This window comes from Pyrgilauda ruficollis, unplaced genomic scaffold (assembly GCF_017590135.1).
Source record: "Pyrgilauda ruficollis isolate IOZ18807 unplaced genomic scaffold, ASM1759013v1 scaffold5, whole genome shotgun sequence".
NCBI classification, from domain to species: Eukaryota; Metazoa; Chordata; class Aves; order Passeriformes; family Passeridae; genus Pyrgilauda; species Pyrgilauda ruficollis.
The window spans coordinates 3,878,409-3,905,892 of record NW_024526599.1 but is presented as its reverse complement, the minus strand read 5'-3'; the positions used below and the strand labels follow the sequence as shown (position 1 = coordinate 3,905,892).

Genomic DNA, 27,484 nt, shown 5'->3' with positions numbered 1-27,484 from the left:
TAGTGTGTCCAGCACAAATCCAAAACACAGCCTCATACTTGACACTGAGAAGAAAACTAACTCTACCTAAGCCCAAACCAGCACACTATGAAAATCCTAGATCTACAGAGCACTTTGTCAAAGAACCACTTTGTCAAAGAACCAAGTAACTTCATACCAATCAGTTAAGAGCTGATAACGAGGTTTTGTTTGTTTTTGAGGTGTTGCAGTATCTACATACAATTTGCAAAAATATCCCATGTGTTCAAATGAATCCTCAAAATCCACAGGAAACAACCACAGCGAAGACTCTAACTATAGCTGGGGACTGAGACCTGTTTTTATTTTTACAAGAAACCCAAAAACCTACTTCCAATTCTCCTCTCCTTCCCAGCCAGGATGGGAATGGAAACCTTTGTCAGGGTTAGCTCAGCCAGTGGCCTCTCTCACCCTGGCAACTGCTTTTATACACAGCAGGGAGACTGAAGAGGTAGAGCAAAGCTTAGTATTAGTCCCTCAAGCTCAGGACTTTACAAGGAGGAGAGTCTTTTCCCATTTTGCATACCAAAACAACTCAAACAACTCCCTAGTGCAATGAACTGTGTCCCTTTCCCCTTCCCTCCAGCCTCCACAATGAAGAAGTATCATTGCTGTGTCCTCTGACAGAAACCTCCTACCCAGATCCAGCAAACAGGATTAATGTAGAAAACAAAACCAACCGTTTTTTTGTTTTTTCCCAGGCAAAAGGTGATGGGAAGAAAGACAAAAATGGAAACCAAAATATAGATTTATATGACTTACAGTGATTAGAACACTAATCAGCCTCTTCTGTGCTGTACAGCAGGGTTAAAACCCCCACAACCACCCTGCACACAGAGAGCAACACGCACCCAAAGCAATGCACACTGCTGTCAAGAGTTGAGCTGCTGCGTACTTAATACGGAGGCAGATTTATTGAACAGGTATTTCTAATCCCATGTTCAAACCCCATAAGTGCCATATCAAAAAAGCATATCAAGTCCTCCATATTTACAACTTGAGCATAAAAACTGCAGTTTGAGATGCAGACATCTTTCTATTAAAAAAAAATTGAACAATTACATATGCACTAAATAAACCTTACGCCATAAATGTCCTTGATTCTTTATGTGCCAAAACATTAAAAAATAAATTCAACAAATCCCCCACAGAATAAAAAGCAAATAAACAAACAAAACCCCAGACATGGGGTAAGCTTACCATACATTATTAAAATGCCAAGCACAGTAGGTTGTTAATTTTTCACTTGAAGTAACTGCATAACTTGGTTGGGGAATTATTCAGTTCTAAAAACTCTGTAGCCATTTCATTTCACCTTTCATTTTCTATCATCCACAAGTCAAAATCATGCATGCAGTTTAATGAAAAGTGCATAAGTCCTTGAATACCAGATACAGATAGGATGAGCTATGAGTGATTCTCACCAAACCTAATAAGCAAGAAACCAAAATAAAAATTGAAATATACAGATACTAGTATAAGCATAGTAAGTCAGTGGTATTTTTATCAAAATGAAAAAATATTTTCTTCTTTCTATAAACCAAAGATACACTTTCAATCTTTGTGTCATCTATCCATGCTATGCATCATGAAGATAAATGGTGATTAGTGAATGGACATAGAATGGTAATAGATGAAAAACAGTGACACTTAGGAGTACAAGCAGCTTAAAGTGTACTTTGAGTATAAACATAAGTGTATGAGCAAGAAAATAATTAGCTATATTCTACAGACAAACACAGCACAGCTCTGTGGACAGATTCCTTTTCTGTGAACACCCTCATGCTAATTACTGTGCAGGAGTCAGGGTCTGAAAAGGATGCCGAGTCAACTTGTGGCAACTAAAATATTTAACCACAACAGACATGCTTTTACCTCACGAACAGAACATAAGTGGGAATCCCATTTGCAGGGATCAGTTGTTCCAACCACTCCCCTACAGAGAATTTGAAGACAATTATTCTACATCATGAGATGTAGAATACTTACTGCTTTTGTATGCTACTACAAAAATTTTTATTAAGAGACTCAACAAAGATGATATACCATACAGGTTTAAAAAGTAAGACATAAAAAAATATCACCCAACACAAATTCTCTAACTTGTCAAGAGAAGGGGAATGGGATCTATGTCCTCCAGAAGTATCCAGTACTAGGCTTGTCTCAATTAGATTCAAAGCCCATTTTTTTTCAGAACACTTAAGGACTTCCGTGGAAGCTCATAGTGACAAGGTAAATGAAACATGCTGAGAGAGCACATTGTCCTATTATTAGTAATATGGCTGGCAATACAACACATACTTTAAAAACTGCACCTACACAACCTCCCCACTTTGCATTTTAGAAGACACAGATATAAGACACACTGCTCTATACCAATTCAGATGTTTTTCTGGAGTATGTATTTGTAAGATAATAATGCAAACACTACAAAAATTTCCATAATAATAGCAAAAATCAAAGCATTCATAAAAGAGAATAAGTAATTCTGCTCTGGATTTGTTAGTTTTGGTTTTGCTTTTTGTTTGTTTGAGGTGGTTTTTTTACTGTTTGGTAGAGGATTTTTTGTTTTGTTCCTCTCTCCACACTCAGAAATGTTTCCGGAAAAGCCAAAAGTTCTGAACAAGGTCATTCATGATACTAATTCAGCTGCTGACTTGCCTTTCAAAAGTGCCAGACCAGTTTTACCTCATTTCTTTTAGGAAAGCAATGCAACGGGACAGTAACTTCATCTCCAAATTAACTATTGTTGGATACCCAGCTCTAGGCAATTGGCTTACTCTGTGCCAGCACTTTATTCCTACCCTCCTACTTGCTTGTATTTCTCAAAATGCAGCATATTACTCACTTTGACTGTAGTTGCTTCCCACATGTTCATTCATCTTAGTTTGTCTCACTGGATTTCTTCAACTGCATCTCATTAAATAGCCTGAATTTTTCCTTCCAGTTGCATGCTAGGCTTTCAGTGAAATATAGGTAGATTTACACCAATGAAAGGAAAACAGAATGTAGTTGCATGGTCTTAAATTTTAAGAGGTAACAAAGCTTTCTAGGCTATGAATTTTAATACTCAGAGATTAGCAATTCATCTTAGTTTTAGTTGTATCCTTCTAGAACAGAGCAGTTATCTAGAGATCCCTGATAGGTTTTTTACTAAAAGCATTGCTCCAAAAGCTGTGGTGAAGCAGAAGAACAGTTCATGGCCCACAGAAGGAAGAGGTCCTATCCCATGTCCCATGTCCCTGGCACACTCACGCTGCAGTTCCTGCTCAGGTCACAAACAATTCAGTTCAGCAACAGCTTCAGGAAGAGTAAAACAGAAGGGAGTAAGGCCACATCACTGCAAACTGGGAACAGAGCCTGGGAGCTGTGCAGCTGCCACCCTGGACAGAGACTCCATCAGCTCTTCTGCTTCTAGAATTATTCCATGATTTTCATTACCATAACTGCATATTTAGAGTCAGCAAGCCAGATTCTGCAGACTTAGAGACAGTAATTAATGCTGTGTTAGTTCTTCTGCAATAATGTTAGAATAATTCAAACTTACTAGCGGCAAACATGTTCAACATGTCACCAGAATCACCAGACTCCAGGTTTCATCTAATTCTTAACTGACTAATGCAAGAGCAATATTCTCTGCCCTAGTAGCCAGTGTACCTCTGGTAAGGGACGCAAATTGATAAAAGAGATGTAAGGAAACATTATATGAAACACTTGCAGAACTGCACAAAAATTCATTAGATATACTGAATATGACCACTAAGGAAAACATTCCCAGAGATTACTCTCTTTTTGCAAATAAATCAATTAAAAAATCCTGATTTTTCTAGAGTAAACTTTTCACATCCTTTCCTCTGGAATTGAAAGTGTTCTGGTTTCTCAAAGATTGCTCTCCTGTTGTATTTCTCCAAAATTAAACTTTCAACTCTGCATTGAGCTAGTTCCAAGCTAAACATGACCTTTGGAGGCCAGCAGATCTTCTTGTATCTCATCCACCCTAGTAGCTAAAAGGAGGACTGTGCCTCTCCCTACCTGGCCAAAAAGAAAAATAATAATGGAGAAAGCAACTCCTTATCTATTCTATCCCACCCTCAAAGGTCCTTGGCATGGAGGGACCCAATTCCAAAACACATCTACTATAGTAAATAGACTGGCACCCACCTAAAAATGCTCTTTGATGTATAGCTGACACAGTTTTGAAAAGGAAAACAGACTGATAATGTTGCAGCCTTAAAATAAGATGAGGAGCAGGAAAGTAAGTTGTTCCTCTAGGCATAATACTTTTCTGACTTGCTCCTGGATGAATGATTAAGGAATTACTTCCTTAACCCCAGCAAAATGAAGTTTCTGTCTTGCCATTCATAAATAGCAAAAATTTATGCTGAAGTTTCTGAGGTATTTTCAGAAGAGAAATACTTCAACTACTTTGGCTTTTGAAAGATTTTCCCGGTGTTGTGACCTTCCTTAGGACTTGGAACTGAAAGATTTCCTTGGTTATCAAGCCCCCCCTCATCTGTTATCATAATTTATAATCCTTCATAAACTGATGAGGCTCCATATTTTTAATATTCTCTTGCATTCACTAATGACACTACGACATTTCCAAAGCAGGGACCTATTAGTCCACACGCTTTTTGCCCAGTATCACATTGTAGCCTACTTACTCACTAGAATCACCCATAGGATGAGATTATAGCCAGAGTGGTTTAGGAGTGTTTTTTAAATTAAAAAGTAAGTAATTAGGTCTTTAATGACTGTACTGCAACTTAAATGTTTATTCACATGTAAAAACTTCACTACCAAAGCTTCTTTAAAAGATTCACCTTTTCAGTTTCAACTGGCTGCTCAAGGGGGTAACTGAACAATTATATCATGAGGCTGAAATGAAGGTTCCTCTCTCCAGCACTTCCTACAACAGTAATACTCAACTGCTGGTGTGCAGAAAGTATATTTTACAAAAGTCACTTGAGAATCCACAACATTTTACATATCAGCAATGTAATTTCAACAAACAGAGAGAACAAACTCTCAACTCAAGCAAAGCTCATTAGGATGTAAAAACTATCAGCAAAACTGATTAAATATCAACATCCTGAGATAGGGTTGAGGGGTAGGGATTTTTTAAATTATGTTGTTACATGTCTTTTCAGTATAAGTGGGTAGCCATTAAGTGTGAACAACAGCTATAAAGTGAAAAAAAATACCATTGAACAAAATCAATATTAAGTGGTACTTAGACTAAGTTAGTTTGTAGTATTCCTTTTTATATCTGAAGGATCACAAACTGCTTCGGAAAGCAATCAGATTTGAATTGATATAGTGATTAAACTAACTAACACCAAAAGCTCTTCAGCAAAACAAAATATTGATGTTGGTAAAGTAAGTCACAGAGAAACAAAATATTGATGTTGGTGAAGTAAGTCACAGAGTAGTACCAATCAAGTCAAAAAGTTACAGGAATTTTATCTAGAAGAACACCTTTGGTGGAAGTTTCAATATAATTTCAGATTAGCCTCCTTCTGTGGTAGGGTAGTCAGCAAAGATTTCCCCTTAGAAAAGATTCAAGCAAAGACATTCACATATTGTCAGACGCTGACTCCGCCACACCTAGAACACAGTGAGAGACTGTCCCTTCCTCTTGAATATTATGTTCCTACTAGGAGAGACGTAAAAAACCCATGTGTTTCATAAAGCAGTTTCTGTGCAAAAAGAAAATCTTCAAATGAGACTAGCAGTCAGCAGCACACCTTTACAATACATGAAACAGCCTACAACAGAACAGCTTGTGTATAAAATGCACTGTAGCACTTCACTGGAAGAAAGGGGAAACTTTCAAACTGACTGGACATAAAAAGAATATTACAATAAATCATATTGCAAACTACATGCTAGTTTCAATAAGCAATGTCCTTCAGGAATGCATTATATTTTAAAATTCACTTCCACCTTTTTGTTGCTTAAGATAAGCTACAGTTTATTTTAGTTATAGAGGGACAAAGAAGGATGGAGCAAGTATTCTGCTTAGGTTGCATTTTGCAAACTTGAGCATGCATATGGCAGTGGAATCAATTACTTTACTCCTACCCAATTTCTTCACTTTAAATCTCAAGCACTGCAAGAAAATCTCATTAATCTAATCTGGATAGCAAAAAGGTTCATCCAAATTTCTTTTTAAATAATGTTACAGTGTACAAATTTTTGTTTTAAAGTACTTACAACAGAAATACTCAACGTGCATTTCACAACATTGAACTTAATATGAAACAAAGGCCACAAACACTGCTTTGAAAAGCCCAACAGTACACTTGCAGTAGGTAACAGACTAGTTTTTCATTAATTCAATTCTATTTGAAGCAAACCAGTGTTTTAAAAACTTCCTGTGAATCCAGAAAGTTAAACAATATACCTCCATAGCTCTGAAATATACAATACGCAGAGTCCTTAAAAAAATTAAAATTAGTACATGAGACACGATTTAGACACCCAGAACTTGAACCCTGCATTCTCCTCCCACTGGACAGCTCTTCTTGCCATCTCTGTTCCTGCACAAGTGATAATTTGTGACAAAATATGGAACTCCTTGTTAGAGGCCATAAGAGTTACCAAAAGCACTGATGATGTTTAAAACAATTTTGAAAGAAAAAGACAAAACCACTGAATTTATAGAATGGAAAGACTACTAAATAAGACCATGGACTGCGCATGACCAGGGACACTGCCACATGCTTGGACTATGCACATGTTCTCCCGCCCCCTTCTCTCCCATCAATTCCTACTCTGAGGACAGCCTAACCTCAAAACCCTCGGTGATCCCCACTGCTCCACATACAACAAATACATTGAACACCTCCAGTGCTTGGCTCATGAACAAGCAGCTTGTCTGACAACAGCTGCAGAGAGGTTTCTAAGATATGTTTCTGTTCAACCCAACAGATTCTAGCATTGCAAAACCAAATCAAAATCTAATCAACATTTAGCCTTTCAATTCAATCCATTATTGCAGGCCTATATAGTAACAGTATATCTTACTCTTCCTCTCTTTCATTTATTCCAAGTTTATATTTTGAAATAATAATGCATACTTTAAAACAATTTAAGTAATCCACTAGCTTTATCTGAAAACCATTTTTGTCTTAAAAAATATTGGGATTGAAAGAAAAATGATGCACAGGAAAACAGTGTCAACTGAGAATTTGATCCTTCAAGATTTTGTTCTACAATCTTATTTTGTATTAATCTTTTTCCTTCTAAGGTAGCGGTTACCACAATGGTGGGCTTTTCCTCCAAATTAAATATAAAACCACTATGTTGATAATAATCCGTTTTACTATGAAAAACATGATCACTTTTTCCTGGTTTGCTTTTTGTGGTTTCTTTATGTCTATCATAAAATCTATGAAATTCTAACCTCACATTAACTGAATCTACTTTATTCAGAATGGTTACATACTCCCTTACGTTTTATAGGGATACTACCAAGGACAATTTACCCTGATTTAGTACTAAGGTGTAGCCAATTTTGGAACAACACATACTTACCGTGTTTACTTCCATGAGACCAAACCTAAGAAAAACAGTTGTAGGACTACAATCAGAAAACCAGTCATAGTTTCCCATTTCCTCACACCAGTGGCCTCTATCCACCATCACACACTGCTAACTTCCCTGCACTGTATTTACTTCTTCAGGGCAAATTACACACTCACCTAATGAAACTCAAGACACAAGCAACGACGAGTAAATCAAGATGGTTGGACAAAACATTCTTTATGACATACCCAGGAACTCTACTCACATTGTGTGATACATACACAAGCTTTTTCCTTGTTTATCTTGAGCTGAGAAAGAAAAAACACTTCATGCATTATGAAAGCCATGTATACATCTTTATCTTCTGTGCATTGCCTGGTGGATGTGTCCTTTACAGACCTCTCTCTCAGCAACACAGGGAAAGCAAATTTGTATGCTAGTGTATAGTCATGAAAGATTAGAAATCAGAACCATTTAAATTATTTATAGAACATCACTGATTCCTCAAGAAGGCCATGTGAAGTAGACTGCAACTGGACCAAAGTATCCTATGAAAGAGTAAAGTCATGTAATAGCTATTTTCTATTAACATTTTGTGAAATTCAAGGCAGTTTAAAAATTACGTACATGAGTAAAACAGGATTTTCCTCTATAATATTCACTTCTGTCAGTAGCCAAGTTTTTCTGGCTTGCTCCTAAGATTAAACTCGTTGCTGGATGAAAAAGATGCTTTCTTTCCCACAGGCCTGAGTCTTCACAATTTTTATAATGAGAACAAACTCAAAACTCTACGAAGTGACACCAGGAGGAAAAAAAAAGGAATAAAAAACTACAAAGAAACAAACAACCTCCACACCACAACTCAGGAAGAATACAACTGAAAGGAAGCATGATCCTCAGGTAATCCATATAAACTAATGGAATTTTTTCACTTTGTGTCTTTTGTCATTCTGAAATTCCAACTTGAATCTATAAGTCTTACTTAGAAAAGTTTAATTGAAAACAAAAATACATGGGAACATATTTGTTCCAGACGCATTAGTATTTTCCAATAAAAACCACTAAGTATTTAATACAGCTGGGACTAGAGTTGGTAATCACAGATACTTAACAATCTTAGACTAGCTACTAAATCTCCTGTGTTAAGGAATTAGGGGTTTCTTTCATTACTTGAAATAATAATGCATACTTTAAAACAATTTAAAGCTAAAGCAACAGGAATCCAAACATACTAGTAAAATTGAGGAGTTACAAAAACACAGAATAGGAAGAAATGAGAACTAGAGAAAGATTCCACATCATTGTGCTGGCTCATGTCACTTCCTGCCATCAGCAACTGTATTGCCTTTCCATTAGCATAACTAGATTTTAAGTCAGGGAAAGAAGAAACAGCCAACTGAAAGCTTTACACTGCTAGAAATAAAGTTATAGAGTAAGACCAGCCTCTAGTTTAAATTAACAATTGTTACTTAGTTTTCTCTCTGGAGAAGGAAATACACTTGTCTTTACTGAGCAAGATATTATATTCTAATGCTACAAACCATCTGAAGAACTCTTATCTACAGCAACTGATTGACAAATAGCCATTCTGGCAACCAAAGCAGCTTCCACACAGCCACAGAATCATGGATTAGCTGTAGGTCAACACATGTAAAAGCTTATACTCAAATTTTGGGCAAGGTACCATTAGTCTTGGGAATATGTAGTGCTTCCAAGCATCCTCCCAGATGAGCTTTTAGACAAGGCTTGATCTTCAAAACATTCTAATGATCTGGGTTTAATAAAACAGGTTTGCAACACTGTCAGAGTTGTGAGTTTATTCCGAGAGTGGAAACAATAACACTCTGAGTATTTGGCAAGCATCAGACTATCTACAACCCCCCAGTTTCCTGAAGATACTTTGATATCATACTCTGGGACCTTTTATAAACTATTACAGAGAAACCAGATGTCTCCTTAATCCTTACAGAGCAGCACAGGTTAGGATGAGACGAACAAGATCCTTCCTTCCCACTTGACAAAACAGTCTCCCATCAGCACCAAGAACTGCAACAAACTGCATCAAAAAAGAGGTGGAAGTACTACAGGGGAAGATAAAACCAGACACATGCTACATGAAAGGCTGCTGAGAGATGGTGTTCATTTTCATAAAGCAAGTGTTTGGTGGTTCAGAAATAACAAACAAGGCACAAGAGTTTATCAGAAAGTTAATACTAAATTATAATCCACCAGCTATTTGTATTTTTTCTAATCAATTTGAAAGAAAACCTAGGTATACAAAAACCAGGAACTTGTGGTTATCATAAAGTATCATTTCATATTTCTTCCCCTTTCTAATGCTGTTTGACTGGTATAAATGCTCCACCTGATACAACAAACACAACTTGGGAAACCAAACACACAGTCAGGTTTCCTGTGATTTCAAGCTTGTCAGTACTAATCCCAGTCTCATTTCACACCCACACATCAGGCTCCCTCCCTAGCTAGCTTGGGCTTCTTTTCTGAACACAGCTTCCTTATGACAATCTTGCAATCAACACCCACATCTCCTCCCCAGATGATGCCAACTCTTCTATGAAACATTAAGTCTATGAAAACCACACCCCCCTTTCATGCTCTTTCATCTGGCCCTCTTGCAAACTGAGAATAAGCATCTCTTGGGGAGGTGACTCATAAGTGTTCAGCCCTTTTCACATTGTAAAACAGCTTATCTAATAGAACACAGCACATGTACAATGTTGCATCAAGAACCAAATGATATTCATGCTTGTAGATGAGGCTGAGGGAAAGACAAATTATCTAAATTTTCATCTGTCAGCTAACTAGTTTCACTGCGGAGTAAGATAAAGTAAGATGATCCAATGACAAGCCAACATCTAGGACCTCTGTCCTTTATTCAGCTTTTGTTGTAAAAGGTTTTCTAAAGTTTCTGTGCTCAATTTTTAAGCTCAGTTAGAGAATACTAGTCTTTCCTCCTTCAAGTCTTTTTGTATCTTACATTGTACCCATTAGAGTCAGGAGAAAAAAAGAAAACGTACATTCTTCAGATGACAAGCATTTCAATTATTTCATATCCTGTAAGCCAAATAATGTGGAGATATTCTCAAACAAACAAACAAAAATAAGAGGAGGCTTGCCAACTCAAGAAAATCCCAGTGTACAGGTTGTTGGGTTCTCATCAATGTGCCACAGGTAACCTACCTCTGACTTACAGGGTATGTAGGTCACAATATATTTATTGTTCTCCAGAAGTTACAGGGCACTAAAAGACAGCTAAAGCACCTTTGATAATTGCTGTATATTAATTTCACATGTAAGCAATTACTGTGATTGCCACAGGAATATTGCACAATAGTTGCACTGTACAGGTGTGAACAAAGAGTTGAAATCACTGACAGGATGCTCCAGGTGCCTAAATGCAGCTGAGTGCTACTGGAGACTCTATCAGGCATCTGAAATCAGACTGAAGTCTCAAGCTCACTTTCCATAGGATGGGTGTCCGTACCACAAAAACTGATTGTGACACCCAGCACTCCAAACAGCAAGCTCATGGCTCAGCAAACAGACTTCTGTTCTGAGCTACCGATTACACACACACAGACACACACTTATCTTACCTGCAATTAAAGCATGTCAACAGGTCAGCAAGGAAAAATTGGCTCTGGCAGCTTTTCCATTTGGTCAGGAATCTAGACTTAAAGTTTCTTCAGCTTTCAGCAGCATTCAGCTCTCCACTACACACAAAGAAAGGCAGAGAAAGTAGAAAAGTAAAAAATGTCATTCTCTATTAACAGAAAAAACTGTGTAAAAACTGCCAAAACTCCATCTTAAAGAAAACAAGATAATAAACTCTCAAATACACAGGAGTAGCAGTAACACAGCATATTTCACATCACAAGACACGTCCATACAGACAAGGTCAGAGCTTCCAGGCCTTTCATCAATACCTAGTGAGAAGCCCTCGAAAACACCAAGGGCACCATCAGCTAAGAGCCCACACCACTGCAGAAGCAATCCATATTTGCCTTCCTTGCTGCCTTCTGTTCACTACTGCAAGTCAAAAACATTTCCATCCATGCTGCAACCCAAAAACAATCATGCATAACACACTGAATAAATCTGATGCAATTAAGAAACTCTTCTGGCTAAAAAGTAACCACTGGGGGAAAAAAAACCAAAACACAGAAGCAGAAAAAAGTGGTATTACACTGAATAGTAAAGCTGGCTACACTGCCAAAAAACTGATTACAGAACTCACTTTTCAGACAAGAAATGCATCATAACAGCATCTTGTTAAACAAGCTAAACACATGCAAGGGAGAAGGAGAAACCCACACCTTTCTGTCAACACTGAAGTAATTCATATTAAATTTATATTTGACATGTAACAAGGCTGCACACATACAGAAAAATGCAAGTATGAAAAGCGTGTCTATTCATTTACACAGTGCTTAGCATTCAAAATTGATTTTACAGACATCCTGCTAACCTGCCTGACAGAAATTCCTCCAGACTACACAAATTAATTCAAAATAAGGAGACTGTAATTTTTCTGTGTCTTATAAGCAGGGAGGTAAATCTCTGAAAATTTTCAGTATGCTGAAAGGAATCCTGCAAAAATTTAGAAAGTATATACATCAAGGCAAAAATATTTTTTATAAATATAATTTTTAACCAAGAACTCATAGTTCAAAACAGGTTCTTAAATAGCTTTCCCATCAGAGGAGCATGAACAAAACAGCCAAAAATTAAGGCTTTATGGGAAGACTCTGTTTTTATATTGCAAATATAACACGGTTTCAGTACATGCTAAACTAGATGACCCCTTGCCATTTCATGCTCCTGAATTTCAGGGATGATTATATCGGGTTCCTCCACAGATGTAACCAGAAATTTCATGAAGAGACTTTTAGCATCATTTTCCCCCTCAACTACAACAAAGAGGTAGTCCTAAAAATTAGCCAGTTTCCAAGAGAAATGGTAACAGGGTTAATCTCTCTATCCTCCAGATCATCTCTAAAATGTTTCCTGTAGTAAAATACTGTTCACAAAATTTTACCTCGCTAACCCCGCTATTTTTAATATATTTTCTTATTACTCAAAATCATTACAAGTGAAGGCTCTAAAGGAAGGAGATTTCTCCATAATTTGTAATTACTACTAACTTGTCTCCTGTTTGCTTCATATATTCATCGCATCTGGTCATAAAAATAAGGTTCCAAGTTTAATTTGTTGAACACATTCTCCCTATTTTTGTTTTGCTGTATCATTTATCTGGGTAAATTTCCAAGTGGAGCCTATAATTATGTTCTTGACCAGACTGTCTTTTAGATTAAACAACTACTTTTTCCCCTGGATTATCTTCTTTAATTTGCAGCATAGCTGAAGAACTATTGTCATACACATAGCAAAATAGGTATAGTCTAAATGACATCCTCATGTTTGAGGTTTTCAAGTTGATCAGCTTGGTATTTTTATTTCCTTTCACTACACATGAAATAATCCATCAGAGGGAACAGAAAAGAAGAACAGGGGAAACAAAATTAAAAGAGAAATTTCCCCTACCCAGAGCCCAAACTGAAATCCTAAAGGTAACTCACAGCCTCTACAGAAATAACTCATTCCAACATATGTGGGAAAGGAGTATGCCATAAGCATCTGTGGAGGGGCTTCAAGCAAACAGAATTAAGAGGGCATTGAGGGAGGGCAAAACCTCTCAGCATACTTGTTTTAAAGATTCCAGCATGCTTCCACCTAAACATCATCTTTTATCTAGAACCACAAGCCTGAAATTGAAAATTGGTACAAGAGATTGAAACCAGAGCCAATGAAGAACAGACACATGAGGGACAATGCCATTTCTGTCACGGCTAGTGCATGTCTTCAAATATATGCTTAATAAAAAATTACACAGTGGTGCCATATTATCCGAACTTATTCAGTGTTTCAGCTTCCAATTCCTGCAAGACTGACTCAATGAATCTTTGTTACTATTACTGAGGCAGTAAAGAAAATCACAAAGGTCTGTTCTTTTACAGGCTAAAACAGTTCTTTTGTAGTCTACAAAAATTTCTCTATGATATGCAGTTAATGTGCAGGTTTTAGAGACAAGGCATTCTGAATATGGAACAATTCCCTTTACCAACATCTGTAAAAAATCTGAATCTGAAACCTTAGCACCAAGCTACGGAAGATGTCCAGAACCTAAGTACCTTTAGCTTTCCAAATAATATTTAAAAAAACCAACAAAAGCTCACATAAAACCAAACCCACACAGAAACCCCTTAGGTCAGAGTGCAAAATAAGTCTCAGTCTAGTATATGAAAGAACAAAAATTTGAATAATTTAGCAAGTTCCAATTTTGAATCATCCTTTTTAATATTATTTTTAAAAGCTGTAATTAAATTAAAGAAGCATGGTGATGATAATTGAACGGAGAGCTTCCTGTTGTTGTGGCCCAGGAGAGTCATATTAATCACACAGTATCACCAGTTTAGTATTGCCAGATAGGAAATAATACATCCTTATCTCCAGGGAGCACTGACACTGGGACCTCTTTGCAGGCAATGACAAACCATTACTGCCAAGCACAGTCTTGCCTTATGTAACATTCTTGGAAGAGCAAATATTTTGCTTTTGCATCAAATATGCAGCTTTTTAAAAGCAGGCAACCAGGTAAAAAAAATATATACATCTGCATTCTGTATCCTGGATCGTAAGGAGGGGGAACAGAGAGAGAGAGAGGAGATTAAAAAGTTTCTGCCTTCTCATTTCCGAAAACTGAGACAGGTGAGAAAAACATAAAATGGTAGAAGAACCGCTCAAAAACTTTGAACCAGACACAAAAATGTTATATTTTATCTAATATTTTCTATCTCATATGATTTATATGAATTTTATATATTTTCTGGATCACAGTATTTATACAAATCATATGATTCCTAATTACAGGAATATAAGAAAAAATATGTATCTCAGCTCACATTGCTGGGATAGCCTGAAATTCTGTCCTAAAATGAGAGTGGTGAGGCATGCATATTAAAAAGCTTTAGAACATAAGCAATTCTTAGTAGTACCCTTCATGAATTAGGATGCTCTACTTTGTATACTGAGAACATCAAATCAGAATAGACAGCAGTTTTCAATGTTTCTTCAGTCTACAGCAGAGCAGACTGTCAAACTTAGTTTTAACAGGCAGGTTACCAGGACATTCTCAGAATGGCAAAATCCTTTTCAAGGATTTATACGTTCTCTGTCTCCCCCCTGTTTTTTTTTGGTTTTTTTTTCTAAACACAATTAATTTTGAGCTCAGGGTTATACTGCATTTTGTTTGAGAGGAAAGTTGTCCTTAGAGACTGTATCGCATCCCATGCATCTTAACCTACACCACTACCCAAGCTGGATAATATGAAAGATGCATAGCTTTGTGGTTTGGGAAATTCAAATTGCTTTCCTTATCTTTCCGCTTCATGTGAAAGCCTAAGAAAATAATCCTAGAAACCATAGTCCACAGATATATGAATCAATAAAAATACTCCCAGAACCAACAGATACCATTCAAAACAGCAGATGGACTTCAAAATATTAAGAGGGAAGTATGTTCCGGTTTCATACATGCATGAATTAAGATAACAAACACATCGTAGAGGTGATACCTCCTGGAAAACCTCCCTCTGTGAGTAACAAACCAGAAATCTTCTAAACTGCTAATTTTACACAAAAATGTGCCTATTTGCTTTTGATTTAAAGATCAGTTGACGCTGCAGGACTTCCTCAAATCTTTGTTTTCCTTCTCCTATCCACAGTTTTGCCCAATAACATGCAGCTGAAATTAAAACCTTTGTTTAATGTCACTGTTGTTATCCCTATCATTTGGACAAGAAATATGCAGTGAAGAACCCCTTCTGTTTTGGACTGTTACTGGGCAAATAATTAAAGAAAAAGAATTAGTGTATTCAAATAAACACAGGCTACAAGGGCAGCACAATAGAGGGTTGTTAACAACATACAGCAGATTACATGAAACAGGTTTCCAAATTTTCACTAGCACAAGCTGATTAAGCCTGTGTGGCACAGAATCAGATTCGCACAGGTCTGGAAGCAGTAAAACCCCAGTGGCTTGGATGCAACACCACACAAATATGACAAAATTGTTTTCAAAGCTAATCCAGGCATCCTCACACCACATCTGCTTGCACTCCCTGTTCTAGGATTTGCTCCTGCAGAGCCAGTGTGGGTATAGCCATGCCCACAGTCATTTTTTCATGCTGTTATCTCTAACAGGGAGTTCTAGCTTCTTTTCAACAGGCACAGCACTGCAAAGTCTCCCTCATATACTTCATACAGGTGAAAAGAGAAAAAAGTAAACAGAGAAAAGAGGCATAATGTTTTGATATCTTCTGGATCCTCCTTGTCAGTAGAACTATAAGAGCAGAGGTACTGAAGTGAATTCTCAGTACTGTGCTCTCCCTGGATTTTACACATCATGCTGCACCACAGTAACCATCTCCTTTTTGTACTCAAAGGATAAAAAAAATCACCTCAAAGTCATCTAGTCCTTCCCCCTGTGCCATGGTAACACACATCATGTTTCTGTCACAACTCACAGTTGTTTTCATTACCTGTTCTTAAAATCACGCACAACTTTTTCTGATAATATATTCCAATGCAATTCTGTCTTACCAAGCGAGGAAAGAAAACAGATCACTGTGAGAAACGCGTTTATCTCATACACTCGGACAAACCCTCACTTCTCATTTCTCCACTGTCTTCTTCACTTCTTTGAAGCTAAAATAACAGCTTCCAGTTCATTCCCCCAGACATTCAGGTATCCTTACAGCTCTTCTCCAGACCCCCTCCAATAGGTTCGTATTACCTTCCTTTTTTCCTTTTAAATTATTTTTTAATTAATTCCATCTTCAAAACATGACACTGCATCAACATTGGCTGGAAAGATCATTTCACTTGTAGAACATATTTCTATTTACACATAGGTGGTGCAGACACAGGATCCCACAACAAGAACTGGAAAGGTCCTTAAGGTTAACTGAAACAAGCCTCAGAAAGAAGTATTTGGTCCTTCTGGCCTTCTTCGATTGCTCCCATCAACCAGGAGGCAGAAATTGCTTTAAAGAAGCCTTGCTGTGTTTGAAATAAGGAACTGTGTTACAGGGGTTTGCAAGACAAACTTCAGTCCCAACCTAAGAATCAGCTTTATTTAAAAAAAACCCAAAAACTTCTAAGAGCAGAATTCAATTATTTAGATTGAAGATATTCTCTAATTTTACAATTCTATAGCAATGTTGACTCCTGTTATTCTTGTTGTCTACTAAAATATATAAATCCTTCAAGTATACATTTAAAATAAACCCCTCACCCCTAAACAACAACACTCTAAAAATCTCAGTGCATTTCTAGAGAAAACAATGTTTTTCAAGCAGTCCACAGTCTTGCCCAGAGGAATTGCCCACAGTCAATTCCTCCAGACATTCTTTAATAAGAATGAAATTTGGACTGTTTATATCACAGAGTCAAGCTACTAGAGAGCTACTGCTCCTCTTCTGTTAGCATTTTGGAAAAAGAAATTCTATTAGTCTAATGGATTAATCTTAAAAATAAAATCATATGGGCTACTGCTTATTTCTTTGTCATTTTCTACTGCTTTGGGAAGGTTTAATTCCCAAGAAAAATACTAGAACAAATAAAGATAAACAGCTGAGTCTACAGTTGCTCATTTCCACTTGCCCCTTGCCCCTGACACCTGTACAGACAGACACTACAATCCCTCTTCTCAGTGGCACAGTATTACACATACCCTCCATGAGTTAAGTAACTGCAGCAGCTCAAGGATTACATCAGCCAGCCTTTCAACAGTGTTTTTGTAAACACTTCAAACTTAAACTTCCCTAACTGCTCTAAAACTCACTCTTTCCTCACACCAGCTTAGGGTTTTAGCACTTGCCTTGGACATCATGTTCCCCTCCAAGTCTCAATATCTTTTATTAGACCTGAGGTTAAGAAACAAACAAAAAGAGATCTCAGCCTGCTTTGCATTATCTGTCCACAGCTCCACTAGTCAAACAGGAGCAAATCTCCTCTTTCTTTTTTACTAACTTTCTATTTCTGTAATTATTTCTCATTATTCTTTTTGAGTTGGCCATTCTGAATTTTTAATTGTATGTGTGTGTGCGTTATTTTTGCACTTGTCCTTGGCAATCCAGCTGGGAATTCCTTTCCCTCCTTGCATTTGACGTTGAAGGGCTCACCAGTAGCCAAACCAGCCTCTCACTACTTTTCATATTTTCCTCTGTGGAAGAATAGTTTCAATTTCTGCATTAGCATATGCCACAGACTCCAATATTCCTGCTTCTGAGTAAATCATATTTTTATCTCAGAATATTTAAATGCACTTTGAATTATAACTGATTAGACCACATTGTCTCCTGTCTCCTCCTCACCAGGGCCAATGCCAAGTGCTCCTGAGATGTTGCTGTTGACTTGATGCGTTTCTTAAATCTGAACTGCTGTTACTTTAAATGTTTGCAGAACAAATGCACACTAGTAAGAGAATAATACCTTGCTGCCAATACAACAAAATTTTATCCCCCTTAGTTGCTGCTACTTTAAAATCAAACAGTAATGTTTCAGCTATTGAATGTAGGTTGCTAAAAACACTACTATCAAAAGATACAATTTGCAAATAACCACGCATTATAAATGCAGACTTTACTAAACTGCCTTAGTCGTTGCTTCTGAACATTTTATTTTTTTCTAACAATAAAGGTTCTTGTGAGAAGAAAATAAAAGTTTTCCAAGTTCAAGGATTCCACTGGCATCAAAGCAAAACAAACCTAGCCTTAACTAGCTGAAGGAAATTTTTCAAATGAATCTCAATACTACTGTGTGTTCTGCTTTATCAACACCAGCAAGTGATGAACCCATAAGCACTGGGCTGCTGCTGGCAAACATCACCTCTGTAAAAATCATGCCAGCAAAATATGCTGAAAGCAGATGCAACCACTGACAGCCATAAAAATCTCTGTGTTACCTGGCAGCAAGTTCAATCTTTTAGTGTTGTTCACACTACTGGGACCAAAATATTAAGAACAGAATCATTGCAAAGGAAAATCAGTTTCTGTTCTCTCTGCTTTTCCTCCACTCAGAATGTACTCTCACTTCACAAGCTTCTCATCCTATGAATATGTTTCAAGAAGCTGATAAAGAACTTTCTAATTGTTTACCTGAAACCACTCCAAGCAGGCAAGCATAATTAATCTTAATGCAAGTCAGCAATTCAGAAAGGAAATTATCCTGTTACACCTATTGCTGACTGTGTGTTCCTATGTGTTCTCTGCTTCCGTGTACTGAATGGCAAAATGGCCAATTAAAAGGAAAAAAGAAAAAAAAAATCACAATCCATACCAAAGGCATTCCAAGGACATTGGGTGATTTGAGAACAACATTGGAGCCAAAAATAAAAAGGAGCAATGCACACTTTTCTGAAGATCTTTATGGTTTGCAACAAAATTTTTCGCTGCTTAGCACCTGTTGTCACTTTACCTTGGTCAGGCAGACAAGGCAGAGAAACCAGCACAATTCTAAGTCCACTCACAGAGAGGAGCCCTCACTTCCAAAACAGATCCACATCATGCTGTGATTGGGGGCATGCACCTCCTGCAAAGTCCAGCACTGGAAATCATTGAGTTCCTCAAAAGGGGAGATAAACTTTTGACCTCCATAGGTTTTCTTACAGGAATATGGAATTTATAACACTGAACTAAAATACATTTATGGCGTGAGTTTAGTGTAAAAATGCACAAACGTGCCGAGAGGAAGTAGCACAGTTCTGTTTACTAAGAGCCATGGGTCCAGTGCAGAAACTTACAGATGTTCCACCTTCAACTTGTAATTATGAAAGGCACACCTCCCTGCTCAGGCTTCCTTCTTGCCTTGTATGTTTAAGGCATACATGCTTACAGAAGCACTACTCAGGATCATGCCAGTACAGTGATGAAGCAGAAAGCCAAGTTATCTCTCCCTCTCAGGTTTGCTGTGTTAGGGCGGGAGCCTGCCACAGCGAAATGAGTTAACACAACTCAATAACAACCCATGCTACTTCTTGGACTTGGCAAGACACAGCAACGTTTTAACCACAGCTCTCTGACTAGCGTGTAAAAAACCTAAACATCTGAAAATAATTTAGTTATTACAATTATATTAACTGTTAATTGTTAATAAAACTAACTCAAAAGTATAATATTCTCTTCTCTCCTGCTCAGGGGTATCTGAGGTTTTACAAAAGATTTTGTGAATGCAAGTGAGATTGAGTCTTCAGCAGTTTAACTCTTCAACTGTTAGCCAACAGCTAAATTTAAGTTACAATCTAAAGGTTTACTGGAATATAAAGACTGTCAATACTTTAAAACTTTTATTTGTTTCATATGCTCTAAGAAAGCCTTCCAATTGTGAGCTTGTTCAAGGGCATCATTAGTTCAGTTCCACAGGCAAACTCCACATGTTTTGCCAGAATAGTCTTTCCATATAAAAACTTTCACAGAAAGAAATCCTACACTTCACCAATATACAATCCAGGCAACTTGCAAAAATGAGCTAGAAGCAGAAGGATAATGGGCATAATTGTCTTTCAGTAATAGTTACTGACACAAAGAATCTAGCGCATTTTTATTACCATACAGCTTTCCTGTCTTAAAAAATAAATTAAAAAAAAAAAAAAAAAAGACAAGCTCTTCTAAGGCACACAAATGTTTAAATAAGCAAAACCGTGTCTGTCATATGCTTGGAGACTACAGTAGAGGCACAAGGGGAGAAAACATTTGACTGCACTTCTAAAGCTAAATGGCAAAAACTCCATAGGAATTTGCCTCATATTTTTAGCACTAATCTAGCGATGCTGTGCATGTTCTCACACAAAAAGTAGATAACACCATGCTCATTATGTTTAGATCAGAATTAACTGTCATGGTCTAATATTACTGTATGCACAGGCAATTCAGTATTGCATCAAAATTTGACATTTTTTAAGGAAAGGCAACAGATAAAGAAGTCATTGATTTCCCAAAAACTCACCACCTACGGCAAGCCACCACAGTTTCAAACAGAATAAATTTCAGGGCAGATTTTCCAACTGCTAGGAAAAGGTGCTACATTTTGTTCAGAGATAATCTGAGTCCAAGTCCCAACTACATGCTGGGCCTCCTGCATGCAGATAGCTATGATTGTGTCTTGCTTCCAAACTTTCCTCTGCTAATTAAATGTAATCTCACTTGATATCATAGGTAACACTTTCTTAGATTATGTCTTCACATGCCTTGAGCCTGTATCACCACTCTCACAAGCTCTTATCTTACCTGCTCTGTTTCAATTCCACATGGAATTGCCTCACCTGGACATGCCCTTCAGAATCACCTTAGACAAGAATTTTCTGGCCACATGGTTTAACATGCAAAGCATTCTTATCATACCATCACTGAGTCCTTGACTGAGAGATACCTACCTTATACTAATAGGAAGTCTTATGATCAATGCCTACAACAGAAAGTAAGGGAAGATGGGTTCCCAAAGCTCCTCAGTGTTCATAATGCTAACTTCAGCTGGTGAATGCTTCGTTACCAACACAGCACTGCCACAGTTAAAGGTGACTCCTTAAAATGTACTGGTGTGTGTACACATGTATTACAATGGAGTGATATTAAGCCAGAAGCACTTATTATACACATTCACAAGTGCATTCAACACTGTTCTTTTAATTCACTAGAATCACAGAATTATTAAGGCTGGAAAAGACCTTCAAGATCAGTAAATCCAACCTGTGACTAAACACCACCATGTCAACTAAACCATAGCACCAAGTGCCACATCCAGTCATTGCCGGAACACTCCCAGGGATGGTGACTCCACCCCTTTGCTGGGCAGCCCGTGCCAATGCTTAACCACCTCTTCAGTGAAGAAATTATTCCTGATGTCCAGCCTGAATCTCCTCTGGCACAGCCTGAGGCCATCCTCTGTTGCTGCTTGCCTGGAAGAAGAAACCAACACCCACTGGGTTTCAAGCACCTTTCAGGCAGTTGTAGAGAGTGATAAGGTCTCCCTTGAGCCTCCTTCTCTCCAGGCTACACACCCCCAGATCCCTCAGCCACCCCTCACAGGACTCAGTCTCTAAACTCTTCACCAGCTTCACTGTCCTTCTCTTGCTCCAGAACCTCAGTGTCCTTCTTGTGAGGGGCCCAGAACAGGACCGAAGATTTGAGGTGCAACCTCAGCAACTTGATCCAGGTATAACTGGCCTGCTATCCATAACACAATTAAGTCCTAGCTCTACTTTCCAAATAAATTAATACGATCAGAAAAAGGCACTGTTTCTTGTAAGCTGTTTGCGTGAGGTTTTAAAGATACAGACATTCTTACAGAGCACTCATACCAGCATCTACTTACAAGTCTTTATTTGGCTACTATATTGTGTTGCCAAAAGGACTGAAAAAGATTTCAGAATTTCTAGGTCACTCATACCCAACTTTTTTGACTAGTGCAGACCTTTGTAGTCTCTTCTGGAAGCACCCCAAGGTTGTTTGTCTTTACTCAATCCCATCAGAGCATTAGAAGTGCAACCATAATGTACCAAAAAATATAGACATCTGCTGTTGTGTACTGCATTACCTGAAACACACCCAAAAGCACTATTCTGCTAAAAGCCTTCCTTGATGCCCTCTTTCCTGGTGCTTATTCTGATGCAGATACAGTGCATGACCATTTTGCTGGGGTGGCAGCTATTTAGTATAAAACTGACCTGTAGCCATTAGGCTGAGAAAAGACCACAAGTAAGGTAACAATGCCAAGCCAGCATGTCTGAGTAGAAGAGTCTGAGAGTTTGTCTGTAAACCAAAATATAGTTATAAAATTGTTACCAAAAAGGATTACTGGAACAAGAGGTCAAAAAAGCCTTGTTCTCAGCAGCACATAACAAACACCGCAAACATATCAACTACACCACATATGCAATGGGAGAAAGGGAGGGAGAGAGAGAGAGAGAACACATCTCTCTCGTGTCTGAGGGAAACTACTGCTCACAGTAAGTAATATCAGATCAGGATGTGGAGAACTGCATCTTTAAAAAGTCAAGTATGCTACTCAAACATTATAGAACTAAACAAGATTCCCATCAGGCTAATTAAAACTGGGAGATCTTTTGCAATGAAACCCTCTGCAGGCATCAAAAAGCAGCATCTATATATAATAAATAAAGATATGCAAGGGAGGAACAGCAGCACTTGTGAATGAATTCTTTGTTAAAAGGAAGTCTTAAAATTATGTATATCAAAGCAATCTTAATAATCCTTCAATGTACAGTTTAACAGAGAAACTGATGCCTTAGATGGTACTGAGAGCCTGCAAATCTGAAGACTTAAACTTGACAGGCATCAATGCATCATTATAATCTTTTTGAAGAGAAAACATAGCTATAGATTTCCAAAACTCAGTTTCATGCCAGGATCAAATAAAACCACATTAGCAGCAGTTTCTCCCATTTTGCTTCTCTTGGCTTCAGTTTCTATGAAGGTTTGTATCCCATTTAGGGGAATAAAACCCCAAAAATAAAACCAGAAAAACAACTCAAAGCCAAAACCCTTACAGAGTACAATCCAGTTTTTACCAGCACCACCATATAGTTTAGACACAGTAAAGTTTAAAGAAGAAAAAAAGGAAACCATGTACATAAAGCTAAGTTTCTTCCACAGGCTTTGTCCACACGTTTTCCATCAATCTAATAGGATTCTCTTCTTTTTCAAAGCACATATCGTCAATCACCATGGGTCAATAAACAGACTAAAACAGCTGTTAGTGGAAGCCGATTGAAAACACTGTTTTGATTGAGACAGATAAGAGGAAAAAGCATCTGATGTTCCACGAGTTTCACCAGTGCCATCCTCACATCAATATCTCACTGGTATAATCTTGCCCTCTACAGTTATTTCTACTTCACCTTATGGATTGTAAGTTTTTATGTCTTTCCTTTCTCCGTTTGACCTTCCATGTTCATTAAAGCAGAGGCAAAGAGAAAGAAACAAATTACAGCATTAGGTCCTAATTCTTAGATTAGTTTCAGATCAGGTGGACTCTTGTACACACATACTCCAGCAGAAGTAAAGTACCACAGATAATGTGAAAACCACCATTTGACTTCACTCCTTCAGGTATTACAAACCCTTCCAATCAATATTTTTTCTAAAATGTTTACTTCTAGAAATTATGATATAAAACCAGCACAGGAGAGAGACATGGGTCTACACTGCACGACCTAACAGTACTACCTTGGTGTATGAGAGATCTCCTGGAATGGACAATTATTACCACTGCCTCTTCTCTCTGAAAATGAAAACAAAACTAAGACCTCATGCTTCCCCACTAAGATGAGGCCCTAGATCTTTCTTACTGCTTGCTATACGGGAGAATAAAAACACTGTTGTACTAAAGGAAAATGTAACTATAAACTCTTGCACAGCATCAGTTTCACATTGATCAACAGAAAATACCTAGGCAGAGAGGGCACTGGCAGATTCTGAAGTCACATTCAGTTCAACCACAGGTAATAGGATGGCATACAAAATTACACAACCCGTTTTATGCATTTTTTTCTTCTTACTGTCATTGTATGAGACATGTTAATGCTAATCACAAAACCAATCAAAAAGCCCAGGGAAGAGAAAAGTCAGACTGAAATAAAAATCTCCAAATACCATCAAGTATGCCTCAGCCTTTCTCAGTTACAAGAAACCACGTATCCCAACCTGGCAAACTCCTATACTGGCAGGCTGGCCTTACGCATGATGTCCGAGCAGAGAGTGGGCACCTGCCAGCACCTATGTATTTGCCCACATGGAGCGATTCAGTCATGTCGAGTTGCTACCAACACCCTTGTGCTACAGAAAGGTTCACATGACCTCGCTAATAGTTCCTCAAAGATCAGAGAAAGCAACACAGTAATCACTTTGTCAGGGCACACTGCCTTCTCCCGTTACCCGGGCCCCGAAGTTGCCGAGACCTCTACCTTCCTTTGCCATCCAAAGCAAATGCCAACACAGCCTTCGGTGATTCGGTGAGTGACGCAAGGAGAAAGAAATAATCAATGTTAATTAACCTGTTAAAACAGAAGTCCGAACGCAAACTCGGCAAACAGACACAGGGTCACGTGGGTGACAGCCCCACGCAGGAATACCTGGCACTCAGGCGTCACACCCGGGAGGAAAAGCCTTCCGGAAAATAAAAGCGCGTATCCCATGCTCTCACCTCGGCACTCGTCCGCTCACACAGCCCTGCGCGAAGCCTGGATCCTCTCTCTCCCAGAAGTTTGCGACCAACGCTGCCCAAGGGTCGCCCTACAAACCAACAGCGGAAAAGCCAAGCCAAAAAGATAAAGGGGATTAGGCGGGTATTACTTCCACTGACCTATATACTGCCCTCAGCCCGCGGCGGCCCTGCGGCAGACGGCAGCTGCTCGGCCGGGGGTGACACCGGCCTGACAGCCCGCCCCGCCTGCCGACAGGCCGAGCGGCGGCGCGACAGCCCCGAAACTCGGTGCGCGGCCCGTCCCAGCCGCCGCCGCCCCCTCACGGCTCCCGCCCCAGCGGGACCGGCCCCTACCTGGCGCGGGTGGCGGCGGAAAGTTTCTCCGGGGAGGGGCCAGGCGGGCTGCACTCCCTCTCCGCCGAAACCACCGGCTCCGGGAAGGAAGGAAGGAAGAAAGGAAAGAGGGAGGGAGGGAGGTGGCCACCCAGGTAAATCGCCGTCCGCGACGGGACAGCGGGGCCGTCGTTAATGCCTCGGACGGGAGCGCCCTCACGCCCGCCCGCTCCGAAGGCTCCGATCTCTCAGGCGGGCATCTTACCCCGCGCCCCCAGCTCCCGCTCCCGCTCCCTCACAGCGGGCGGCCCCCGCTCGGCACCGGCCGCCGAGTTTGTGTAAGTGGGGCCGGGCCGTGAGTCAGAGCGGCGGGGAGGAGCCGCGACCTGCCGGGGGAAGCCCGGCCCAAGGCGGCTCTTGCCGGGCTGGCACCCGCCGAGACACAGTTCGGGGGATGGAGCCCGACTTAAGAAACGATAACCTTGCAATTAAGAAAGCTTCCTGCCATCTCTGCCTGCCTACATGGAAAACCCGCAAGCCAGAAGTACCATTTTAAATCTATCCCGATCTTACAAATGAAAATTAGAGGTAGTTCCCTAATGATACAAGCTGCAAGGTGATCAGTGGCCTGGAGCACTTCTCTTAAGAGAAGCTGAGAGAGCTGAGGTTGTTCAGCCTGGAGAAGGCTCTGGGGAGACCTTGCTGTGGCCTTCCAGTACTAGGGAGCACCTCTCATGAGCAGAGACTGCGGGAGCTGGGTCTTTTTAGTCCAGAGAAGAAAAGACTGGGAGAAAATCTCATTAATACATACTGATATGTTAAAGGCAGGTGCCAAGGGGATGGTGCCAGACTTTTCTGTGGTGCACAGCTACAGGACAAGGAGCAATGGGCATAAACTAAAACACAAGAAGTTTCACCTCAGCATGAGGAAGAACTTCTCCAGGTTGAAAGTAGCAGAGCACTGGAACAGAGGTCATGGAGTCTCTGTCTCTGGAGATCGTCAAAACCCGTCTGGAGGAGTTCCTGTGTCGTCTGCTGGAGGTGAACCTACCTTGGCAGGAGAGTTGGACTAGATGATCTCCAGAGGCCCCTTCCAACCCTGTCAATTCTGTGATACTTGAAGTAGGCTCGTAAAAAAGAGCGAGAGGGACCTTTTGTATGGGTGCATAATGATAGGACAAGTGGTAAGGCTTTATAACTAAAATAAGAGAGCTTTAGACGAGATGTTAGGGAAAATCCCGTATTCAGAGGGTGGTTAAGGCATTGCAAAAGGTTCCTCTCAGCTCTGGATGTTCCTTCCATGGAAGTGTTCAAGGCTGAGTTGTATGTGGCTTTGATCAACCTGGTCTAGTAGGTGGCATCCCTACCCATGGCAAGAGGTTGGAACTGGATAATCTTTAAGATCTCTTCCAACCCAAACCTTTCTGTGATTCTGTAATACTATATAGTTCTTATTTTTAAATACCTCACTGTAACTGGGATAGACTGCTGTGGTGAATAGTTAAGCATAGTTTAATATGTCACTATGGTTTTTTTTTCTTTTTTTTTTTTAAGGCTTCAGATAAATTAATTAGACTGTCAGTGTTCTTATTATGGTTTCACTAAAGACTCGAAATAAGAATAGATGCTGGCCTATTAGAGTAACAGCTCGTTTAAATAAATGTATAGTATAATCTACCAAGTGTAACGGTGTTGTCTCTGAGCTCAGGAAGCATTCTTTCCAAAGCTCTATGTAATTAAAGGATAATTTACTGAGATTTCTAACTAACTAGACTCACACAAACTAACTCACACCTAGGTATGCCAGAGTTAAGGTTTCCCAACCCAGGATAAAACTGTCATCCAAAAATCCACTAAGAAATAAAACTGATGTAACACAACTGAGGTTCCTCCACTCCTCCACTTAGGAAGACTGGAAGAATCATTGGTTCTTGTACTATATCTTGGCACACATTGAAACTAAATCTAAGCTTTAAGGAGCAGGGAGTACTGCCATTTCTAGGGACTATAATTCCTCCCTCACATGCTGTTGTTTATTGGTTTTGGAACTGCAAGATGAAATAGTGAGGCCATATAATTCTTTATTGAAAATGCTATGGCAGAGGTGCTTGGTGCTCAGCAGAGCTAGTAACACCATCCCCTCACAGTCTGAATCCAGAATCTACTGCCTAGATGTCTGAGCATGCATGTCTCTCTTTGGAGAGCTGTTTTCCAGTGTTAGATCTGGTATTTCTTTACATAAAGTCAGGAAGCAGCTTCCAAGTGCTGCTATTGAACCTCAGTGCAGAGATGGATGGCATTT

At 39.1% G+C, this 27,484-nt stretch overlaps 1 protein-coding gene across 2 annotated transcripts in view; it reads right to left on the bottom strand.

Annotated features, from left to right (window-relative positions):
* Window positions 1–25,501, bottom strand: part of FHIP1A (FHF complex subunit HOOK interacting protein 1A) — a 79,147-nt gene extending 53,646 nt beyond the window's left edge. The window contains exons 1-3 of one of the 2 annotated variants that reach the window (XM_041480104.1): window positions 25,204–25,501; window positions 24,850–24,938; window positions 11,166–11,282 (exon numbers count right to left, since the gene is read on the bottom strand). The gene's annotated coding sequence lies outside the window, so the exon portion shown is untranslated. Of the gene's footprint in view, window positions 1–11,165; window positions 11,283–24,849; window positions 25,103–25,203 lie in introns of those variants that run through there. The other variant, XM_041480105.1, reaches the window with a different exon arrangement.
* Between the last annotated feature and the right edge of the window lie 1,983 nt (window positions 25,502–27,484).